This window comes from Oncorhynchus nerka, linkage group LG25 (assembly GCF_034236695.1).
Source record: "Oncorhynchus nerka isolate Pitt River linkage group LG25, Oner_Uvic_2.0, whole genome shotgun sequence".
In the NCBI taxonomy this organism is placed as follows: Eukaryota; Metazoa; Chordata; class Actinopteri; order Salmoniformes; family Salmonidae; genus Oncorhynchus; species Oncorhynchus nerka.
In genome coordinates this window covers 43,991,249-44,014,926 of record NC_088420.1, presented here as the reverse complement: position 1 = coordinate 44,014,926, position 23,678 = coordinate 43,991,249, and the positions used below count along the sequence as shown (strand labels likewise).

The 23,678-nt window shown below is 44.3% G+C and overlaps 1 protein-coding gene across 2 annotated transcripts in view; it reads right to left on the bottom strand.

Annotated features, from left to right (window-relative positions):
• Nucleotides 1-23,678, bottom strand: part of LOC115109542 (uncharacterized) — a 96,410-nt gene that overhangs the window by 33,479 nt on the left and 39,253 nt on the right. For both annotated transcript variants that reach the window (XR_003860527.2, XM_065009800.1), the window contains exon 2: nt 6,807-7,043. The gene's annotated coding sequence lies outside the window, so the exon portion shown is untranslated. The remainder of the gene's footprint in view (nt 1-6,806; nt 7,044-23,678) is intronic.

Genomic DNA, 23,678 nt, shown 5'->3' with positions numbered 1-23,678 from the left:
CTGTTCACACACACACACACACACACACACACACACACACACACACACACACACACACGCACGCACGCACGCACGCACACACACACACACACACACACACACACACACACACACACACACACACACACACACACACACACACACACACACACACACAGCCAGCCAGCCAGCCAGCCAGCCCCAGCAGTCTCTTCCCCAGTCCAGTCAGGTCTGTTTTTGGGGGGATTTGTGGGGGAGCTGAGGAGAGGCTCTTCACATGGAAGGTGTGACCTGACAAACAGAGACATATGGTAGGACTGATTTTTGGGGTAAATGTGTTCTGTGTGAGGAGGAGGAAGGGAAGGACTCTCCCCCTCTTTCTCTCTTTGTCATGTGTTTTGCATTAGCTCTGTTCTGAGTCTGCTCAGCTTCAAGAGCCTCAGCCTCCAAATCCTATTCATTACACATCATCTACAGTGGGGAGAACAATTATTTGATACACTGCCGGTTTTGCAGGTTTTCCAACATACAAAGCATGTAGAGGCCTGTCATTTTTATCATAGGAACACTTCAACTGTGAGAGACGGAATCTAAAACAAAACAAAAAACATTGTATGATTTTTAAGTATTAATTTGCATTTTATTGCATGACATAAGTATTTGATCACCTACCAACCAGTAAGAATTCCGGATCTCACAGACCTGTTTTTTCTTTAAGAAGCCCCCTATTCTCCACTCATTACCTGTATTAACTACACCTGTTTGAACTTGTTACCTGTATAAAAGACACCTGTCCACACACTCAATCAAACAGACTCCAACCTCTCCACAATGGCCAAGACCAGGGAGCTGTGTAAGGACATCAGGGATAAAATTGTAGACCTGCACAAGGCTGGGATGGGCTACAGGACAATAGGCAAGCAGCTTGGTGAGAAGGCAACAACTGTTGGCGCAATTATTAGAAAGTGGAAGACGTTCAAGATGACGGTCAATCACCCTCGGTATGGTGCTCCATGCAAGATCTCACCTCGTGGGGCATCAATGATCATGAGGAAGGTGTGGGATCAGAACTACACGGCAGGACCTGGTCGATGACCTGAAGAGAGCTGGGACCACAGTCTCAAAGAAAACCATTAGTAACACACTACGCCGTCATGGATTAAAATCCTGCAGCGCACGCAAGGTCTGCTCAAGGCAGCGCATGTCCAGGCCCGTCTGAAGTTTGCCAATGACCATCTGGATGATCCAGAGGAGGAATGGGAGAAGGTCATGTGGTCTGATGAGACAAAATATAGTTTTTTGGTCTAAACTCCACTCGCCGTGTTTGGAGGAAGAAGAAGGATGAGTACAACCCCAAGAACACCATCCTAACTGTGAAGCATGGAGGTGGAAACATCATTCTTTGGGGATGGTTTTCTGCAAAGGGGACAGGACGACTGCACCGTATTGAGGGGAGGATGGATGGGGCCATGTATCACGAGATCTTGGCCAACAGCCTCCTTCCCTCAGTAAGAGCATTGAAGATGGGTCGTGGCTGGGTCTTCAAGCATGGCAACGACCTGAAACACACAGCCAGGGCAACTAAGGAGTGGCTCCGTAAGAAGCATCTCAAGGTCCTGGAGTCTCCAGACCTGAACCCAATAGAACATGTTTGGAGGGAGCTGAAAGTCCGTATTGCCCAGCGACAGGCCCGAAACCTGAAGGATCTAGAGACGGTCTGTATGGAGGAGTGGGCCAAATCCCTGCTGCAGTGTGTGCAAACCTGGTCAAGAACTACAGGAAACGTATGATCTCTGTAATTGCAAACAAAGGTTTCTCTACCAAATATTAAGTTCTGCTTTTCTGATGTATCAAATACTTATGTCATACAATAAAATGCTAATTAATTACTTAAAAATCATACAATGGGATTTTCCGGATTTTTGTTTTAGATTCCGTATCTCACAGTTGAAGTGTAGCTATGATAAAAAATTACAGACCTCTACATGCTTTATAAGTAGGAAAACCTGCAAAACCGGCAGTGTATCAAATACTTGTTCTCTCCACTGTACATACCTGCTGCTGCCTGCTGCTGGACACAGCTAGGAAATAATGCCCCAAGCTGGCTCTTGGTGATTGTGTGCGTGTGTGATGTGTGCATGCCCATGTGTGTGCATGTGTGCATGCGCCGGTGTGTGTGCTCAGTCAGACCTGCAGTGTGTGCCCAGCCTGGCTGTGTGTGTGTGTGTGTGTGTGTGTGTGTGTGTGTGTGTGTGTGTGTGTGTGTGTGTGTGTGTGTGTGTGTGTGTGTGTGTGTGTGTGTGTGTGTGTGTGTGTGTGTGTGTGTGTGTGCGTGCGTGCGTGTGTGTGTATATATAAGTTGTTCTGTGAGTAAGCAGTGTAATAGATGGTGAATGTGTTGCTGAGGAACAGTGTTGTGTTGTACCAAGCAGATGCTTCACAGAAGATCACTTACTGGAGCTCAACACCACACTGAGTCAGAACTGAACACATCCTATTTAAGAACATACCATCCCACATAAAATTGATCACCTAACATTACCAAGAGCCCATCTATTTTCACATGTACGTGTATCTAACCAAAGCTGTTAGAGGTCTTGCCAACTCCTAACAATGACAATAGGAGTTGTTAAGACAGCACAACCAGATCTAGGATCAGGTTAGAAATACACATTTCACTATTTCACAATATGCCATTCCTGTGACGTAACCATGACATCCCCATCGGTCACAAAGGGCAACTATTGCCGGGAACTGGGATCTCGGAAATCTCTGACTTCCGACTTCAGTAAGTTCAAGACAACTGGGAACTCGGAAAACAATGAGCTCCGACTCTGAAAAATAGTGTTGAAAGGTCATCCAACTTGAAATTCCAAGTCGGAACTCCGGTCTCTTTCTAGAACTATGACTTTCCGACCAGAAGATCACTGACATCATGATTTTACCTTGTTTTTTCAGAGTTCCCAGTTTTCTTTCTTTTCAAGTCGTGGCCGGTGTGTGTGTGCGTGTTTGTGTGTGTTTGTGTGTATGTGTGCATGCATGTGTGTGTGTTTGTGTGTGTGAGACACTCACTACCGCAGCTAAAAGCGGGTCAGACTCCTTTCAATACTGGTGAGACACGGTGGACACTCAGGTGGGGAATTAAGGCTTCAATAATCTTTGTCATGTTACATAACCATTCCAACATCCGCATTGTTGATATGGTAAACAACATTGTCCATGACCATGTCCTTTATGCATATGATAAAGCCAGGAGTTTTTTCCAACCATGTGCATGTGACCCACCCGACTAGGAAAAACTCCTGGCCTTACACAGTAGCTAAGGCAAATCAGACTGATCTGATCTCGAGGTACTTGGCCATATATAGCTATAACTAGGGCCCAGAGTTGTTCCTGGTCAGTTCATGACAAAAAAAACTCCTGGCCCCTATTTAGACCACATCACTGAAGTCTTCACTTTAGTCAGGGTGAGATCAAACGGACTCTGCCCCTTAACCCCTTAATCACAGTACAGATGTAGGATCTTAATTTGAAACAGCAGGAAAATAATCATGCAGCAACAGGAAATGTTAATTATTACATGGATTATAATTAACAGACACTGCAGGTTTTACATTTCTTGAATTGCCGGAAAGTTCTCCTACAACAGGTCGATCAAAGTAAGATCCTACAACTGTAGTTGGGGTTATAGTCATTTATTCCTGTGCTGTTGGATTTGATCCCAGCTCCTGAGGTTAACCCCACCTCACCCTGTTGTCTCCTCACTGAGTTGAGGGTTAAGCTAAGGGGGGTTGGTTTAATGGTGATACCCCCCTCTAGGAGACTTTGAAGATGTGTTTTTATTTATTTATTTTTATTTAACTAGGAAAGTCAGTTAAGATTAAGAACACATTCTTGTTTACAATGACAGCCTAAGAACAGTGCCTTGTTCAGGAGCAGAACAACATATTTTTTTAACCTTGTTAGCTCAGGGATTCGATCTGTAAACCTTTCAGTTACAGGCCCAATGCTCTAACTGCTAGGCTACCTGCCACCCTGCGTTGATGACACTGTTCATCTTTCCATACCGCGTGCATGTATGTCTGTCTGTGCTCGTGACCACTAGTGCCTGTGTATGTGTGTCTGTCTGGGTATAATAAGGTTTACTGGGGTGAAGTGTAATGTTACATTAACTAACACAGGGAAAGGCAGTAGGAGGGCTTGGGGACGGCTTGGGGGCCTAACAAACAGAGGCATCAACCACCCAGAGAGGAAGTCAACAAGAGATGCCTTCCTTTGTAAACCCTGGGGCCTCCCTGGCAACAACCAACAGCCACCGGCAACTAGAGCAGCCACTGGCATACAGTACATGTGTGCAATAAATATTCCATCTGTACCCAGTGACAGTTTTGCAATCAGCACCAAACAAGACTGCACCGCAAACAGGAAAACAATGCAGAAATGGGGGAGGGATATAGGGTTAAGGGGAGAAGAGAGAGAGAGAGAGAGAGCTAGGAAGACAGATAGGCAGGCAGGCAGGCAGAACACTGTAGAGTGAGATACAATCTCTCTCTACTTACAGTTTTGACGGAAGAGGAAGTGCAGTAAAGCAGAAAAAAACTGCCCTAAAGACCTGATGTCAGTAATCAGGTCTTTACTGTTTGCTGATTATAGTACAGACACTCTCACTGCTGAGGGGCATTGCAGTAAAGTGGTGTTAACTCCTGCAAAGACTCCCCATGGAGAAGATTATGGCACAAACAGCGCTGTTGGGTGGACTGCAGTAAAGTGGTTTTTAGTGTTGCCGAGTGGGGCTCTAATGACCAGCCAACGATACCATGATGCTCTCTCTTCTCCCAGTGTGTGTGTGTGTGTGTGTCATCCCAGTCTTCTACAGACCTATAACCCTCTTTTAAACACACTACTGTTGCACACTATAGACTCCTTACAGAAATAAAATATCCTATTCTGTAACCAAGGAAGTCTACTGAAGATTGTTCTCTTTCTTTGTTTTGTGGAGGTTTTTTAACTTGCCCTTTAAATCTCTTTACATGACGTATCCCCTATTTCACTCTATTCTCTCTGTCCTTCTGTCTATTTTTACCTTTCCCTCTGCTCTTATTTTCTCTGTCTTTCATAATCGTCTTTCTCTGTGTCCTCCTTTTCCTCTCCTTCCTCTTTTCTTTCTTTCCTTCCCCCTCTCTCCAGCCAGCTCTGGAAAGTCCATTCACACAGTGACACAAGGACCGTCTCCTCTCCCTCCTTCATGGCAGACCAGACTGTAAGCCTATGTTTTTTCAATTAACCCAGGCTCCTGTACACTATTCAGGAGAGCATTTGGCCGGCATAGGCAGAAAACAAATGGAAAGTCACTTAGGATCTCCCTCCTTGAGGGAGAGGCTTCAGAAAGACCCATTCCCCCTAGAAGCCCCAGAAACAGAGCAGTAGTAGCAGCACGATCAGAGAAGACCAGACGATTAAAAGGAGAAAATAAAGCAAGAGGCATATACTCCATCCCAAATGGCACCCTATTCTCGTAGGGCTCTGGTCAAAACTAGTGCACTATATAGGGAATAGGGTGCTACTTGGGAAGCATATAGGAGTCTGTGATGATAGGGGTGAAGGCTTCACCGCAGGGTGTCAGTGTGCACTTGAAGGGGATAGTGGGATTAGAAGAGGGGGAGTTGAAGTAGTGCATATGGACGGATTTCCATGGGAATGTGGATGAAAGCGAGTGGGGTGAAGTGGTGGGGCTGGGGCCGGTGGTGCCCGGCGGGGAGAGGGGACAGATGCAGTAGGACTCACATCAAAGCTGCTGTCACTGGGCTGCAGATGAGGAACGCATGCAGACTGTCTCCTTTCCCTCTCCACTCTGTCTCTCTCTCTCCTTCTGTCTTATTTACAGAGATGAGCTCCAAACAGCCCCGAGGATCGGCCTGCCCCGCAGCAGAGCAAATAAACACACTATCACTGACACACACTATGTCTTTCACCGACACACATAGTCTATATCGCCCTCTCCCTCTCTCTCTCTCTCTCTCTCTCTTCTTCTCTCTCTCTCTATCTCTCTCTCTCTCTCTTATTCTTACTCACACATACATACAGGAGAGGGCCTGACCCAGCCTAGCACAGATTAGTCCAGCACAGTTCAGCTAAGTACAGCAGAGAACAGTTTAGACTAGTCCAGTTCAGAAGTTTACAGTAGGTCAGAAGAGATACGAATCATTGTACAGTCCAGCCATGTTTGCAGACTAGTTTATCAAATCTGGAAAAAAGTCCAACCCAGCCCAGCCAGTTGAGTCCAGCCCAGCCTAGTCCAGCCCAGTTGAGTCCAGCCCACACAAGTCCAGCCCAGTCTTGTCCAGCCCAGTTGAGTCCAGCCCATTCTAGTCCAACCTAGCCCAGTTCAGGCAGTTTAGTCCAGCCCAGTCTAGTCCAGACAGTCTAGCCCAGCCCAGTCTAGTCCAGACAGTCTAGCCCAGCCCAGTCCAGTCCAGGCCTGGTAGAGAATTCTCAGTATTTATAGTCCTTTTTAAAATCACATTATGAGTGAATTTAACAAACATATGAAAAGGAACACTGTCAGCATCACCAAACTGTCAAAAAGGGACAAAATACGAAGATTACATCATGGAAAAAGATCTGTGACAGAGTGTGTGTATGCGTCTGTGTATGTGTGTCTGAATTTGTTTGCGGTGGGAAGAGGGATGAATGGAAGTTGCCCCCACACCCCCTCACCCCTCACGCACGCCTAGATAGACAGACATCCAGACAGACATTCAGACTTCACTGGTGCAGACAACACACACTGACACATCAACAGCAGCTGTAGTAGTCTAAACTCTTACCTCAGGAGCGGTATAGTATAGCCAGCACTGGGGAAAGCCTCACATCTGTAGCAGTAGTAGTTGCTCTCCCTTTCTCTCTCTCTTTCTCAGCTGAGCGCAGACAGCCAGTCACACAGGCTAGCAGCGTAGAGCGTAGTGGAGCGCACAGCAGAGCAGAGCAGGGCTCAGCACACGTTAGAAGCAGAGAGAGCACTGGAGCTGTGCAGCCCCTGGGCCCGTCCACACAGACTCTGCCTTCTGAGGATGAAAAGAGAAGTCTTCATTACCAGCTGCAGAACACGCCTCCTCCCTCAGTCCCCCTTCCTCTCCCTCCTTCCCTTCCCCTCTTCCCTCCCTCCCTCCCCTCCACACTCCCAGCCAGTAGCACGCTCCAGGTCTTGTCCCAGCCAAGTGAGGGGGATCAGACTGCCAAAGAAAATCTCAAGTCCCACTCGCCTGCCAGTGCAGTGCACAGGGAGAAAGGGAGAAGGAGAGAGGGAGGGAGAGAGAAAGTGTGAGAGAGAGAAAGTGTGAGCGAGAAAAAGGGCATGAGAGAGAGAGAGAGGAGGGAAGAAGGCTGGAGAAAATAAGAGAGACGGTGGAAGATTAGGAATACGGAGAAAGAGATTAAGAGATGTAGAAAGTAAGAGTAAATGAGAGGAGGAAGGTAAAAAGGAAGGAGAGAGAGAGAGAGAGAGAGAGAGAGAAGGGAATAGAAGAGAACATGTGTGTGATAGCAGGGGGGCTTGATGGGAGGGAGACAGAGAAAAAGAGAAAGGAAAGAGAAAGCGAGGAAGAAGACAGCTGTCACAGATAGGGGGAGAAAGAGAAGGGAAGAGGAATAAAAGAGAGAGAGAAAAAGGTTCAATCAGGGGGATGTTGGAGGTTCTAATTAGGGTTTGCTGTAGGAAACATCCAATCAAACAGGCTGCTTGGCTTTCTGGAACTGAAGGAATGTGTGTCACCAACTCCTCTCCTCTCCCTACTTTACATTGGTCAGCTTTCAGCCCACCATTTTGCCTTTCCTTTCCTTTCCTCTCCTTTTCCTTTCCTTTCTCCTTGGCTCCCTCTTTTTTCTTCCTGTGAACGCTCGCCCCATCAGACAGGAAACTGGGCCTTAAAGGACTGGCTGTTTACTGTCTATAATTATGAGAGGGGCCGGGCACACTGACTGCACTCAACCCAACCAGTCAGCCAGGCAGGCAAGGCAGTTAGAAAGCCCTGCCCCCAATGCCACCACACACAGACCCAAGAAGACCAAGCCAAACCAGGGAATGGCACAGAGAGAAGGAGAGAAAGAGGAGAGAGAGGGGGGGGGTAGAGTAAAAGATAAAAGGAGAGAAGGGGGAAGGAGAGAAAATAAGAAAGAAGGGGTGAAAAGAGAGGAGAATGGAGAGACATAGCAAGAGAAAGGAGAAAGGAGGGAAGGGACATCGAGAGAGAGAGATAGGACAGGAAAGGGAGAAAGAAGGCAGACAGAGGGTGAGAGAGAGATAGAGACAGAGAAAGAGAAAGAGACTTATAAATTCAAAATCTGTATTCATGAAACTACAGAAACATCACAGAGAGTGGGGATTGGGTCTCAGTCAGAATTACATGGAGATGATTGCAAAACAGAAAAGGAACCAAAAACGTTATTTGCATCCCACTTCCTCAAGCTGTAACTGCAACTCGACCTCCCTGCGCTCAGACAGCACTGCGAAATTCCCAAAACTTGTTTTCCAACACCCTCAATTTCGTCCGGAAAGCGTTCAGGTCATGCTCCAGTTCATGGTATTGCATTAGTCAGGGCCATGATCCAATTAAAAAGAGCCACCATCACAACACAATGTCACTACATCCGTCTTACCTGTGTCCGTTTTCTTACTATTATAGGTAACCTTAAGTCTGAATATTAATTCATTGACTCCATGGGGCATGAAATGTGGTTTAACCAATTTACACTACTGGTCAAAAGTTTTAGAACACCTACTCATTCAAGGGTTTTTCCTTACTTTTACAATTTTCTACATTGTAGAATAATAGTGAAGACATTAAAAACTAGGAAATAACACATATGGAATCATGCAATAACCAAAAAAGTGTTAAACAAATCAAATTATATTTTATATTTGAGATTCTTCAAAGTAGCCACCCTTTGCCATGATAACAGCTTTGCACACTCTTGGCCTTCCCTCAACCAGCTTCACATGGAATGCGTTTCCAACAGTCTTGAAGGAGTTCCCACATATGCTGAGCACTTGTTGGCTGCTTCTCCTTCACTCCGCGGTCTGACTCATCCCAAACCATCTCAATTTGTGGAGTGCAGGTCATCGGAGGTAGCCCTCCATCACTCTCCTTCTTGGTAAAAGTGTCTTGTTGAAAAGCAAATGATAGTCCCACTAAGCCCAACCAGATGGGATGGCGTATCGCTGCAGAATGCTGTGAAGCCATCCTGGTTAAGTGTGCCTTGAACTCTAAATAAATCTCAGACACTGTCACCAGCAAAGCACTCCCACATCATCACACCTCCTCCTCCATGCTTTACGGTGGGAAATACACATACAGAGATCATCTGTTCACCCACACTACATCTCAAAAAGTCAGAGCACAGATTAGTCCAGCACAGCAAGGTAGCCTAGTGGTTAGAGCGTTGGACTAATAACCGAAAGGTTGCAAGTTCAAATCCCCGAGCTGACAAAATACAAATCTGTCATTCTGCCCCTGAACAGGCAGGTAACCCACTGTTCCTAGGCCGTCATTGAAAATGAGAATTTGTTCTTAACTGACTTGCCTAGTAAAATACAAAAAATAAAGAGCGGTTGGAACCAAAAACCTCAAATTAGACCAAAGGACACATTTACACTGGTCTAATGTCATTTGCTTGTGTTTCTTGGTCCAAGCAAGTCTATTCTTCTTATTGGTGTCCTTTAGTAGAGGTTTCTGCCATGAAGGCCTGATTCACGCAGTCTCCTATGAACAGTTGATGTTGAGATGTGTCTGTTACTTGAACTCTGTGAAGCTCTGTGAAGACATGACAGCAGCATTCAACAGTGGGAAGACAATACGACAATGGGAGGAGGAACGAGTCTCTTTGTCTGACACTCACTTAAGTCTTTAAAACCCCTTAGTTGTTGTGCCATGGCATTGCAATAAAGAGAGATTCACAAGCACACTGGGACACAGTGAGGCGAATGTCTTACCAATCGACCAGTAGGGGCTCTGTTGCGTTGCTCTAAAGCAGGCACTCTAAGGCAGAGTTGAGTCAAAGTTTCTCTCTCGCTCTCTCTCTCTCTCTCTGTCTCTCTCTCTGACTCTCACTCTCTCGGAATCTCTCTCAATTGAATTCAATTTCAATTTAAGGGGGTTTATTGGAATGGGAAATATATGTTTACACTGCCAAAGCAAGTGAAATAGATAATAAACAAAAGTGAAATAAACAATAAAAAATGTACAGTGAACATTAAAAAAGTTCCAAAATAATAAAGAACCTGGTCTGCCACTCTTTTTCTGTCTCGGTAACGGTAACGGAGGTTACTTGAATGGCCAGTGGTCCCTGTCAGTTCAGATGGATGATTGTCGGAGTTAGGGGTCTTTGTCAGGAGCAATATGTCCCACCTTTATTCTAAGCATCTGGTTAATTCACAGCCCACAGTATTGACTTAAACAAACTAATAAAGAGAGGCAGATGGGAGAAGTGGAGAGGGGGATGGAGAGTGAGAGATACAGAGACAGATACGGACACACACAGACAAAGAGACAGAGGTGAGAGAGCGACAGACAGAGACAGAGGTGAGAGAGCGACAGACAGAGACAGAGGTGAGAGAGCGACAGACAGAGACAGAGGTGAGAGAGCGACAGACAGAGACAGAGGTGAGAGAGCGACAGACAGAGGTGAGAGAGCGACAGACAGAGACAGAGGTGAGAGAGTGACAGACAGAAGTGAGAGAGCGACAGACAGAGACAGAGGTGAGAGAGCGACAGACAGAGACAGAGGTGAGAGAGCGACAGACAGAGACAGAGGTGAGAGAGCGACAGACAGAGACAGAGGTGAGAGAGTGACAGACAGAAGTGAGAGAGCGACAGACAGAGACAGAGGTGAGAGAGCGACAGACAGAGACAGAGGTGAGAGAGCGACAGACAGAAGGGAGAGAGCGACAGACAGAAGTGAGAGAGCGACAGACAGAGACAGAGGTGAGAGAGCGACAGACAGAGACAGAGGGAATGGAGAGTGAGAAAGCAAGCGAGCACAATAAAGACAAAGAAGGTGAGATTTTCTGAGCTTTTGAATTACTGGTGAACTAATGTTGTGACTATAATCAGATACAAACAGTGCATACACCAGGCCTTGAACCGTGGCTATTAAGTGTCTATTTACACTCAAAACAGGGACACAGCAGCATGCTTCAAAAGCCTGCCTGATTGCATATGAAAACAACCATAATAGCAGCCTGATTAAAAGGACAACATTCAATATCAGATTTTGCAGCTATAGGAGTCGCTATCCAAACACACACGGTGTCTTTAGAGAAGCCAATGTACATAGACCAGAGGCAGGCCCCCGGAGAAAGGACAACACCAGCATCACATAGGAGTAAGGACTGCACAGTATAAAAATAGACTGACACATGCACACATACAAGTGTGATCGTGACGCACGCACATGCGCACGCATGCACACACACGCAGTGTCTGTGATTAGGTTTCAATGCCCAGGGGAAAAGTCTATGTGTGTACAACGTAATGCCATGGGTCTCTGACAAGGCCACTGTAGTCATGAACCAAACACACGATGTAAACAGACAGGTACACTGACAGGCTGGGATTGGACCAAAAGGGTATTGTGTCATAATGAAGCACTTTAAGAGTGAACTGTGGGTTGAGATCACACCTAAGTGGAGTAAATCTTAATACTCCAGTATACTGCAGTAAAGATTGTATTGATTTTAGAAGAGAGTGGGTGGGGGTGCATGTTTAGCTGTGGTCAGGTTTTGGTAAGGATTCTGGGATTCATCTAATGTTGTTGTGAAATTGATATTTGACCCATAAGGGCCTGAATTTGAAGCAGAGCCTGAGACAGATGGAATAGGGGGAAGGAATGCTGTGTTGCACACAGAAAACCTTTGTGATGTTTCAAAGTGAATAAATAACTTAGAACTTAACATCCTCAATGTTTCCAGACTGAATCTGGAGATTGTTCCAGTCCGGTCCTGGAGCTTGTTCATGCAAGGACAATAATGGCTTGTATAATACTAGTCCAAACAAGCACATTTGGTGCGCAGCAAAGATCAGTAGAATAGCCGTTTCAGATTTGACTATATAACACACATTCTCCTACTCACACAGCAGCCTCAGGTGTTAAAATTGTATATTCCTACTGCTGAAAAACATAATAAAATGCAAATAAAACATACAGTGCATTCGGAAAACATTCAAACCCCTTGACTTGTTCCACATCGTTTTACTTTACATCCTTATTCTAAAATTGATTAAATAAAGTTTGAAATTGCGCTCAGGTGCATCCTGTTTCCATTGATAAACCTTTCTACAATCAATGTTTCTACAACTTAATTGGACATGCCTTGGAAAGGCACACACCTGTCTATATAAGGTCCTACAGTAGACAGTGCATGTCAGAACAAAAACCAAGCCATGAGGTCGAAGGAGTTGTACGTAGAGCTCCGAGACAGATTGTGTTGACGTACAGATCTGGGGAAGGATACCAAAACATTTCTGCAGCATTGAAGGTTCCCACGAACACAGTGGTCTCTAACATTCACTACCAAGACTCTTCCTAGGTCAGGGAGGTGACCAACAACCCGATGGTCACTCTGACAGAGCTCTAGGGTTCCTCTGTGGAGATGAGAGAACCTTCCAGAAGGACAACCATCTCTGCAGAACTCCACCAATCAGGCCTTTATGGTAGAGTGGCCAGACGGATGCCACTCCTCAGTAAAAGGCTCCCACTTGGAGTTTGCCAAAAGGCACCTAAAGGGCTCTCAGACAATGAGAAACAAGATTCTCTGGTCTGATGAAACCAAGATTAAACTCTTGGCCTGAATGCCAAGTATCACTTCTGGAGGAAACCTAGCACCATCCCTACGGTGAAGCATGGTGGTGGCAGCATCATGCCGTGGGGATGTTTTTCAGAGGCAGGGACTGGAAGACTAGTCAGGATCAAGGGAATGCTAAAAGGAGCAAAGTACAGAGAGATCCTTGATGAAAACCTGCTCCAGAGCGCTCAGGACCTCAGACTGGGGCAAAGGTTCACCTTCCAACAGGACAACGACCCTAGGCACAAAGCCAGACGACACAGGAGTGGCTTTGTGACTAGTCTCTGAATGTCCTTGAGTGGCCCAGCCAGAGCCCGGACTTGAACTCGATCGAACATCTCTGGAGAGATCTGAAAATAGCTGTGCAGCAATGCTCCCCATCCAACCTGACAGAGCTTGAGAGGATCTGCAGAGAAGAATGGGAGAAACTCCCCAAATACAGCTGTGCCAAGCTTGTAGCGTCATATCCAAGAAGACTCGAGGCTGTAATCGCTTCCAAAGTTTCTTCAACAAAGTACTGAGTAAAGGGTCTGAATACTTATGTAAATTGTATATATATTTGGAACAATAAAAAAACAACTGTTTTTGCTTTGTCATTATGGGGTATTGTGTTTAGATTGAAAAATAATAATTTCATACATTTTAGATTAAGGCTGTAACGTAACAAAATGTGAACAAGGTCAAGGGGTCGAAATACTTTCCGAATGCACTGTACATATATAAAGTTTATAATGTGTATTAATGACCCCTGGGTATTTAAACATTTCCCTTGCGAGGGGTCACATTTATTTCTGGGTTAAAATGCTAATTAAAGAAGCATTTTGTGAGACAGGCATTATTGACTCACTGTAATGTTATTGCCTGTTAATTAAATGTATTTTATGCTAAATATATCCATGGGAAAAGCTTATTGCTACTTGGAACTGTCTCCTTATAAAACAACGACAGAGTTTACTTCAGAAATAAAGATGCTTTCAAACTCCTTTTCGCCACTTTAACCCCATAAGGTCGAAGTCCGTGCCCTGTGGGAAAATAATTAGCATAATAAAAGCCCCCTAAAAATATCAGTTTAAGCTAGAGTGTCACAATCCACCGCATCCAACTATGTCGCACTTGTGCATCTGCGGGGAAAGGTGGCAGAGCTAGAGCGGTGTTTGTCAGACCATGAGACCATGAGATGTCCGAACAGTTTGGCCAACAAACTATTATGACCACTCTATGGAAAGAGGAGACTCTCACGATGGTGTTCTCAATTTTGCTCTACGAGCCTCACAAAGCGTCTTGGGACTCGTAAAGTCGGTACAGCTGATCTGCCAAATTGTGAGACTCTCACAAACATGTACATGTCGGTTGTTTTGCTTTAGGATGCCCACAGGCCTCACAAGACTTGTCTGAAAATCCCCTGGTACCAGTTGAAAAATGTATGGAAGTATATTTGGAGACTGTTAATTTAGAAAAATAAGGGGTTAAATACAAGTTTAAAAAAACGTTCCTGATCTTTCAGATATAGGACAGACACTTCAGAGCAACCTTCCTTTTTAATCTGTTGTTCCATGTAGTGAATCTCTTATTCAATTAATTTGTATGGGCTAATAGCAGTAAGTACAAAACATTTTTTAACCAAATATTTTCTTATAAATGGGTCAGACATTTCTAAATAAAGCAGCAAAATGATCCTTGGTTTGACCTTTTTAAAGCAATTCCCTACAGTTGAACTTTTTAAGGCTAGTGGGCAGTATTCAGAAGTTTGGATGACTGAGGTGCCCAAAGTAAACTGCCTGTTACTCAGGCCCAGGAGCTAGGATATGCATATGGTAGTACTGGATAGAAAACACTCTCCTCAGACGATCAAATGCTATGCTTTCGCCTTAAAGCCTATGGCAAATCGGACAAATTACCATGATTATAAGCTAAAGAATGCTGTATAACACTTGTATTTTTATGAATGTTTGATATTACTACTTTTGTTTATTGAATTTCGCGCACTGCAATTTTACCGGATGTTGTCGAGGTGGGACGCTAGTGTCCCAATGATCCGAAAAAGTTAATAGAACATATGTCATGACCTATATATCTACACCTGTGGTGACATATATTGCGTTATTTTATGTCTGGTTATGACACCTAGATTATTAAAAAAAGTTTTTTCCACGCCAAGAAGTTTCCTTTTGTTTAAAAGTTTTTTTCTTAAATGGCGGACACCGACGTCTTGCTCCCGGACAAGCTAAACGCCTTCTTCTTTGAGGATAACACAAGTGCCGTCGGACTGTGGGCTCTCCTTCTCCCTGGCCGAGGTTGTTCCTGTACCCAAGAAAGCAAAGGTAACTGAACTAAATGACTATCGCCCCATAGCACTCACTTCTGTCATCATGAAGTGCTTTGAGAGGCTAGTTAAGGATCATATCAACTCTACCTTATCTGACACCCTAGACCCACTTCAATTTGCATACCACCCCAATAGACCCACAGACGATACAATCGCCATCGCATTGCACACTGTCCTATCCCATCTGGACAAGAGGAATACATATGTAGGAATGCTGTTCATTATCTATAGCTCAGCCTTAAATACCATAGTACCCTCTAAGCTCATCATTAAGCTTGGGGCCCCACAAGGGTGCATGCTCAGCCCCCTCCTGTACTCCCTGTTCACCCATGACTGGATGGGCACGCATGTCTCCAACTCAATCATCAAGTTTGCAGACAACACAACAGTTGTAGGCCTGATTACCAACTAAGACGAGACATCCTACAGGGAGGAGGTGAGGGCCCTGTAGGATTTGTGCCAGGAAAATAACCTCTCTCTCATTGTCAACAAAATGATGGAGCTGAAAAGTGGACTTCAGGAAACAGCAGAGGGAGCACGCCCCTATCCACATCGACGTCACCACAGTGGAGAAGGTGAAAAGCTTAAAGTTCCTCGGCGTACACATCACTAACAATTTGAAATGGTCCATCCACACAGACAGCGTGGTGAAGAAGGCACAACAGTGCCTCTTCAACTTCAGTAGACTGAATGAATTTGGCTTGGCCCCTAAGATACTCACAAACTTTTACAGATGCACAATTGAGAGAATCCTGTTGGGCTGTGTCACCGCCTGGAACGGCAACAGCACTGTCCGCAACCGCAGGGCTCTCCAGAGGGTGGTGCTGTCTGCCCAACGCATCACCAGGGGCAAACTACCTGCCCTCCAGGACACCTACAGCACCCAATGTCACGGGAAGGCCAAAAAGATCATCAAGGACATCAACCACCCGAGCCACGGCCTGTTCACCACACTACCATCCAGAAGGCGAGGTCAGTACAGGTGCATCAAAGCTGGGACAGAGAGACTGAAAAACAGCTTCTTTCTCAAGGAAATCAGACTGTTAAATAGCCATCACAAGCCGGCTACCATCCGGTTACTCAACCCTGAACCTTAGAGGCTGCTGCCCTATATACATAGACAGGGAATCACTGGACACGTTAATAATGGAACACTAGTCACTTTAATAATGTTCCATACAGCTTTACTCATTTCATACTATATACTGTATTCTATTCTACTGTATTTTAGTCAATGCCACTCTGACATTGCTCATCCTAATATTTCTATATGTGTTAATTCCATTCTTTTACTTTTAGATTTGTGTGTATTGTTGTGAATCGTTACATACTACTGCACTGTTGGATCTAGGAACATAAGCATTTCGCTACACCCACAATAACCTGCTAGATATGTGTATGTGACAATCAAATTTGATTTGATGTTCCGCCCAGGACTTCTGGCTGGCTAGTGGCTACTGGCTACAGCTAGCAAGCCCAGACAAATGCAAAGTAGTCTAAATATATTGCTGTCAAGTTAGGAGTTCATTTCACATGACTTCTGGGTTGTGTAATCATATTATAATGCTCACGTGAATGTCATGCTGAATATATACTATACAGTAATTACAAAAGTATATGGACATCCCTTCAAATGAGTGGATTCTGCTAATTCGAGCCACACCCGTGGCTGAGAGGTGCATAAAACCGAGCACATGCAATCTCCATAGACAAACATTGGCAGTAGAATGGCCTTACAGTGTCTGTGCCTTGACCTAGGTTGGGCAAAACTAAACATGGCGGTGTTCGACTTTAGCAATATCACTAGGATAAAGACCTCCTCCATTCCTGACATTATTGCAAGAGATCGTGATCCCTCACATCTCAAAACAAGGCTACTTAATGTTAGATCCCTTGCTTCAAAGGCAGTTATAGACAATGAACTAATCACTGATCATAATCTTGATGTGATTGGCCTGACTGAAACATGGCTTAAGCCTGATGAATTTACTGTGTTAAATGAGGCCTCATCTCCTGGTTACCCTAGTGACCATATCCCCCATGCATCCCGCAAAGGTGGAGGTGTTGCAAATGTCAATTTACAACAAAAAAAATACGTTTTTGTCTTTTGAGCTTCTAGTCATTAAATCTATGCAGCCTACTCAATCACTTTTTATAGCTACTGTTTACAGGCCTCCTGGGCCATATACAGCGTTCCTCATTGAGTTCCCTGAACTTGTAGTCATAGCAGATAATATTCAAATTTTTCGTGACTTTAATATTCACATGGAAAAGTCCTCAGACCCACTCCAAAAGGCTTTCGGAGCCATCATCGACTCAGTTGGTTTTGTCCAACATGTCTCTGGACCTACTCACTGTCACAGTCATACGCTGGACCTAGTTTTGTCCCATGGAATAAATGTTGTGGATCTTAATGATTTTCCTCATAATCTTGGACTATCGGACCACCATTTTATTACGTTTGCAATTGCAACAAATAATCTGCTCAGACCCCAACCAAGGAGCATCAAAAGTCGTGCTATAAATTCACAGACAACACAAAGATTCCTTGATGCCCTTCCAGACTCCCTCTACCTACCCAAGGATGTCAGAGGACAAAAATCAGTTAACCACCTTACTGAGGAACTCAATTTAACCTTGCGCAATACCCTAGATGCAGTTGTACCTCTAAAAACTAAAAACATTTCTCATAAGAAACTAGCTTGCTGGTATACAGAAAATACCAGAGCTCTGAAGCAAGCTTCCAGAAAATTGGAAAGGAAATGGCGCCACACCAAACTGGAAGTCTTCCGACTAGCTTGGAAAGCATGCAATACCGAAGAGCTCTCACTGCTGCTCGATCATCCTATTTTTCCAACTTAATTGAGGAAAATAAGAACAATCCGAAATCTCTTTAAGATACGGTCGCAAAGCTAACTAAAAAGCAGCATTCCCCAAGTGAGGATGGCTTTCACTTCAGCAGTAATAAATTCATGAACTTCTTTGAGGAAAAGATAATGATTATTAGAAAGCAAAGTACGGACTCCTCTTTAAATCTGCATATTCCTTCAAAGCTCAGTTGTCCTGAGTCTGCACAACTCTGCCAGGACCTAGGATCAAGAGAGACACTCAAGTGTTTTAGTACTATATCTCTTGATGATGGAAATAATCATGGCCTCTAAACCTTCAAGCTGCATACTGGACCCTATTCCAACTAAACTACCGAAAGAGCTGCTTCCTGTGCTTGGCCCTCCTATGTTGAACATAATAAACGGCTCTCTATCCACCGGATGTGTACCAAACTCACTAAAAGTGGCAGTAATAAAGCCTCTATTGAAAAAGCCAAACCTTGACCCAGAAAATATAAAAAACGATTGGCCTATATCGAATCTTCCATTCCTCTCAAACATTTTAGAAAAGGCTATTGCGCAGCAACTCACTGCCTTCCTGAAGACAAACAATGTATACGAAATGTTGGTTTTAGACTCCATCATAGCACTGAGACTGCACTTGTGAAGGTGGTAAATGACATTTTAATGGCATCAGACCGAGGCTCTGCATCTGTCCTCATGCTCCTAGACCTTAGTGCTGCTTTTGATACCATCGATCACCACATTCTTTTGGAGAGATTGGAAACCAAAATTTGTCTACACGGACAAGTTCGGGTCTGGTTTAGATCTTATCTGTCGGAAAGATATCAGTTTGTCTCTGTGAATGGTTTGTCCTCTGACAAATCAACTGTAAATGTCGGTGTTCCTCAAGGTTCTGTTTTAGGACCACTATTGTTTTCACTATATATTTTACCTCTTGGGGATGTCATTCAAAAACATAATGTTAACTTTCACTGCTATGCGGATGACACAGCTGTACATTTCAATGAAACATGGTGAAGCCCCAAAATTGCCCTCGCTAGAAGTCTGTGTTTCAGACATAAGGAAGTGGATGGCTGCAAACTTTCACTTTTAAACTTGGACAAAACAGAGATGCTTGTTCTAGGTCCCAAGAAACAAAGAGTTCTTCTGTTGAATCTGACAATTATGGAGCATGCGAATTTTCGCAGTCTTTAAAAAAAATCGCGCAACATTTCAGCGCCCTGCTATTCATGCCAGGAATATAGTACGTTCATTTGGTTAGTGTGTGTGGATAGGAAACAGTCAGACCTTTCCAAAACTGTTTAAATCACGCCTGTGCCATTTACAGAACGTGCGTTTCGTTCGAATAGTGCATGAAAATCTGTTCACTGAAAATGTAAAAATATATTCTTCCGCGCCTGCAGGCAATTGTTTACAGAGAACAGAATTAAATAGAGCCGAGTTCTCATTGGCTACAGCTTCCCCATGCTGTCTAGAGTTACGTCATTAGTTTCGCAATTGATTCTTGGTCTAACCCAAACAAGGGAACTACTTTCCTACTGGCACCGCCCAGATTTTGGGTCGACCATTTCCAAACATAGTTTTCTCCACGGACAAGCTAACGATTTCACACCGCCTCCTGAGGTATTTTATCGCTTATTAACGTGTACTAATACCTAAAGTTGCATTACAAAAGTATTTCGAAGTGTTTTGTGAAAGTTTATCGTCGACTTTTGGCATTTTAAAAAATGACGTTACGTTATGAAATGCAAATTTTTTCCTCCAATTCCAAGGTATTCCTAGCTCGATATCTAGGCTATATATGGACCGATTTAATCGAAAAAAGACCCTAAATGATGTTTATGGGACATCTAGGAGTGCCAAGAATGAAGCTCGTCAAAGGTAAGGAATGTTTTATATTTTATTTCAGCCTTTTCGTTTGCGAGCGCTAACGAAAAATCTGTCGTTTTTGTGACGTTGCAGTATGTGAGGCTGCATGGTACAGATAATAGCGTCTCATGCTTTCCCCGAAAAGCATTTTACAAATCTGACTCGGTGGATAGATTCACAACGAGTGTAGCTTTAATTTGGTATATTGGATGTCAATTTTTATGAAATTTTGATTTTTATCATAAACTATGCGTGGTGCACTTGAAATTTCAGAAAATTCGATTCCCAATGGGGAAGCGCTTCCATAACAAGTTAATCTTAATGGATGTACAGTCGTCTCAAATAAAACTGTGAAGGACCTCGGCGTTACTCTAGTCCCTGATCTCTCTTTTGACGAACAAACAAGACTGTTTCAAAGACAGCTTTTTTCCATCTACGTAACATTGCAAAAATCTGAAACTTTCTGTCCAAAAATTGCAGAAAAATGAATCCATGCTTTAGTTACTTCTAGCTTAGACTACTGCAATGCTCTACTTTCCGGCTACCCAAATAAAACACTAAATAAACTTCAGTTAGTGCTAAATACAGCTGCTAGTATCCTGACTAGAACCCCAAAATTTGATCATATTACTCCAGTGCTAGCCTCCCTACACTGGCTTCCTGTTAAGGCAAGGGCTGATTTCAAGGTTTTACTGCTAACCTACAAAGCATTACATGGGCTTGCTCCTACCTATCGCTCTGATTTGGTCCTGCCGTACCTACCTACACGTACGCTACGGTCACAAGACGCAGGCCTCCTAATTGTCCCTAGAATTTCCAAGCAAACAGCTGGAGGCAGGGATTTCTCCTATAGAGCTCCATTTTTATGGAATGGTCTGCCTACCCATGTGAGAGATGCAGACTCGGTCTCAACCTTTAAGTCTTTACTGAAGACTCATCTCTTCAGTGGGTCATATGATTGAGTGTAGTCTGGCCCAGGAGTGTGAAGGTGAACGGAAAGGCTCTGGAGCAACGAACCGCCCTTGCTGTCTCTGCCTGGCCGGTTCCCCTCTTTCCACTGGGATTCTCTGCCTCTAACCCCGAGTCACTGGCTTACTGGTGTTCTTTCATGCCGTCCCTAGGAGGGGTGCGTCACTTGAGTGGGTTGAGTCACTGATGTGATCTTCCTGTCTGGGTTGGTGCCCCCCCTTGGGTTGTGCCGTGGCGGAGATCTTTGTGGGCTATACTCGGCCTTGTCTCAGGATGGTAAGTTGGTGGTTGAAGAGGCTGTGGAGGCTGTGGTTTGGCAAAGTGGGTGGGGTTATATCCTTCCTGTTTGGCCCTGTCCGGGGGTATCATCGGATGGGGCCACAGTGTCTCCTGACCCCTCCTATCTCAGCCTCCAGTATTTATGCTGCAGTAGTTTATGTGTCGGGGGGCTAGGGGGTTATATCTGGAGTACTTCTCCTGTTTTATCCGGTGTCCTGTGTGAATTTAAGTATGCTCTCTCTAATTCTCTCTTTCTTTCTTTCTCTCTCTCGGAGGACCTGAGCCCTAGGACCATGCCTCAGGACTATCTGGCATGATGACTCCTTGCTGTCCCCGGTCCACCTGGCCGTGCTGTTGCTCCAGTTTCAACTGTTCTGCCTGCGGCTATGGAATCCTGACCTGTTCACCAGACATGCTACCTGTCCCAAACATGCTGTTTTCAACTATCTAGAGACAGCAGGAATGGTAGAGATACTCTTAATGATCGGCTATGAAAAAGACCTCCTCCATTCCTGCCATTATTGCAGGAGATCGTGATACCTCACATCTCAAAATAGGACTACTTAATTTTAGATCCCTTGAAAAGCCAACTGACATTTACTCCTGAGGTGCTGACTTGCTGCACCCTCGACAACTATTGTGATTATTGTTATTTGACCATGCTGGTCATTTATGAACATTTGAACATCTTGGCCATGTTCTGTTATAATCTCCACCCGGCACAGCCAGAAGAGGACTGGCCACCCCTCATAGCCTGGTTCCTCTCTAGGTTTCTTCCTAGGTTTTGGCCTTTCTAGGGAGTTTTTCCTAGCCACCGTGCTTCTACACCTGCATTGCTTGCTGTTTGGGGTTTTAGGCTGGGTTTCTGTACAGCAGTTTGAGATATCAGCTGATGTACGAAGGGCTATATAAAGAAATGTGATTTAATTTTGATTTGATTTACAGAAGAGCTCACTGACATTCAACGTGGCACTGTCATAAGATGCCACCTTTCCAAGAAGTCAGTTTGACAAATTTCTGCCCTGGTGAACTGTAAATGCTGTTATTGTGAAGTGGAAACGTCTAGCAGCAACAACGCCGTGAAGTGGTAGACCACACAAGCTCACAGAACGGGACCACAGAGTGCTGAAGTGCGTAACAGTTGTCTGTCTTTGGTTGCAATACTCACTACCGAGTTCCAAACTGGCTTTGGCAGCAGAGTCAGCACAAGAACTGTTTGTCGGGAGCTTCATTTCCTGTTTCTGCATGAAAAAAAGCAAAGTCTGTATAGAAATGTTTTGTCGAGATCGGTGTGGAAGAACTTGACTGGTCTGCACATAGCCCTGATCTCAACCCCATCGAACACCTTTGGGGTAAATTGGAACACCGAATGCGAGCCAGGCCTAATCACCCAACATCAGCTCCTGACCTCACTAATGCTCCTGACCTCACTAAGACTGAATGGAAGCAAGCCCACGCAGCAATGTTCCAACATCTGGTGGAAAGCCTTCCTCGAAGTGGAGGCTGTTATAGCAGCAAAGCAGGGAACAAACTGCATATTGATGTCCATGATTTTGGAATGAGATGTTCAATGCGCAGGTGCCCACATACTTTTGTTCATGTAGTGTATGTTCATGTCATTGTCACTCAAATGCAACGGACCGCAGAGTGAAAGAAAAGCAACCAACAAGTGCTTAGCATATGTGGAACTCCTTCAAGAATGTTGGAAAAAGTATTCAAGGTGAAGCTGGTTGAGAGAATGCCAAGTGTGTGCAAAGCTGTCATCATGGCAAAGGGTGGCTACATTGAAGAATCTCAAATATAAAATATATTTTCATTTGTTTAACACTTTTTTGCTTACTACATGATTCCATATGTGTTATTTCATAGTTTTGATGTCTTCATTATTATTCTACAATGTAGACAATAGTACAAATTAAGAAAAACCCTTGAATGAGTAGGTGTGTCCAAAGTTTTGACTGGTAATGTATGTACATATCTACCTCAGTAACCTAATAACTTTACACATTGACTCGGGGCTAGTACCCTGTGTTTATAGCCATGTTATCGCTATTCATTCTATATTTATTCCTCGTGTTATTATTTTTTCTAGGTGTTTCTCATTGCACTGTTTGGAAAGGCATGTAAGCAAGTGTTTCACTGTTAGTCTACACCTGTTGTTTATGAAGCATGTGACAGTCTATTACCAATCTCTCTTGGTTGAACCATCCTTTGTTGCCATGGTGACTGCACTTCTAAAGTGGAGTAAAACTGTGCGGTCAATTGCCAAAAAGAGATAAGACAATGATAGTGGTGGTGTGGTCACACCGTCACAATCACCACGGTCATAATACTGTATGTTGTCAGTGTGGGCACGCTTGTATGGGAAGACTTACAATTAGAAATACTAGAACAGGCAAAGTACTAAATGAATCCTATTTCTATGGGGATGGATCAGGTCAATCCAGGCCAGTCTGAAAGGCTAATTTGTTAGATATGGATGTAAGGATCGGAAGCACCTTCACAAGGCATGCTTCAAGCACCAGGCTAGAAAACCCCACTCTTTTGCACTGTAAACATGTAAAGG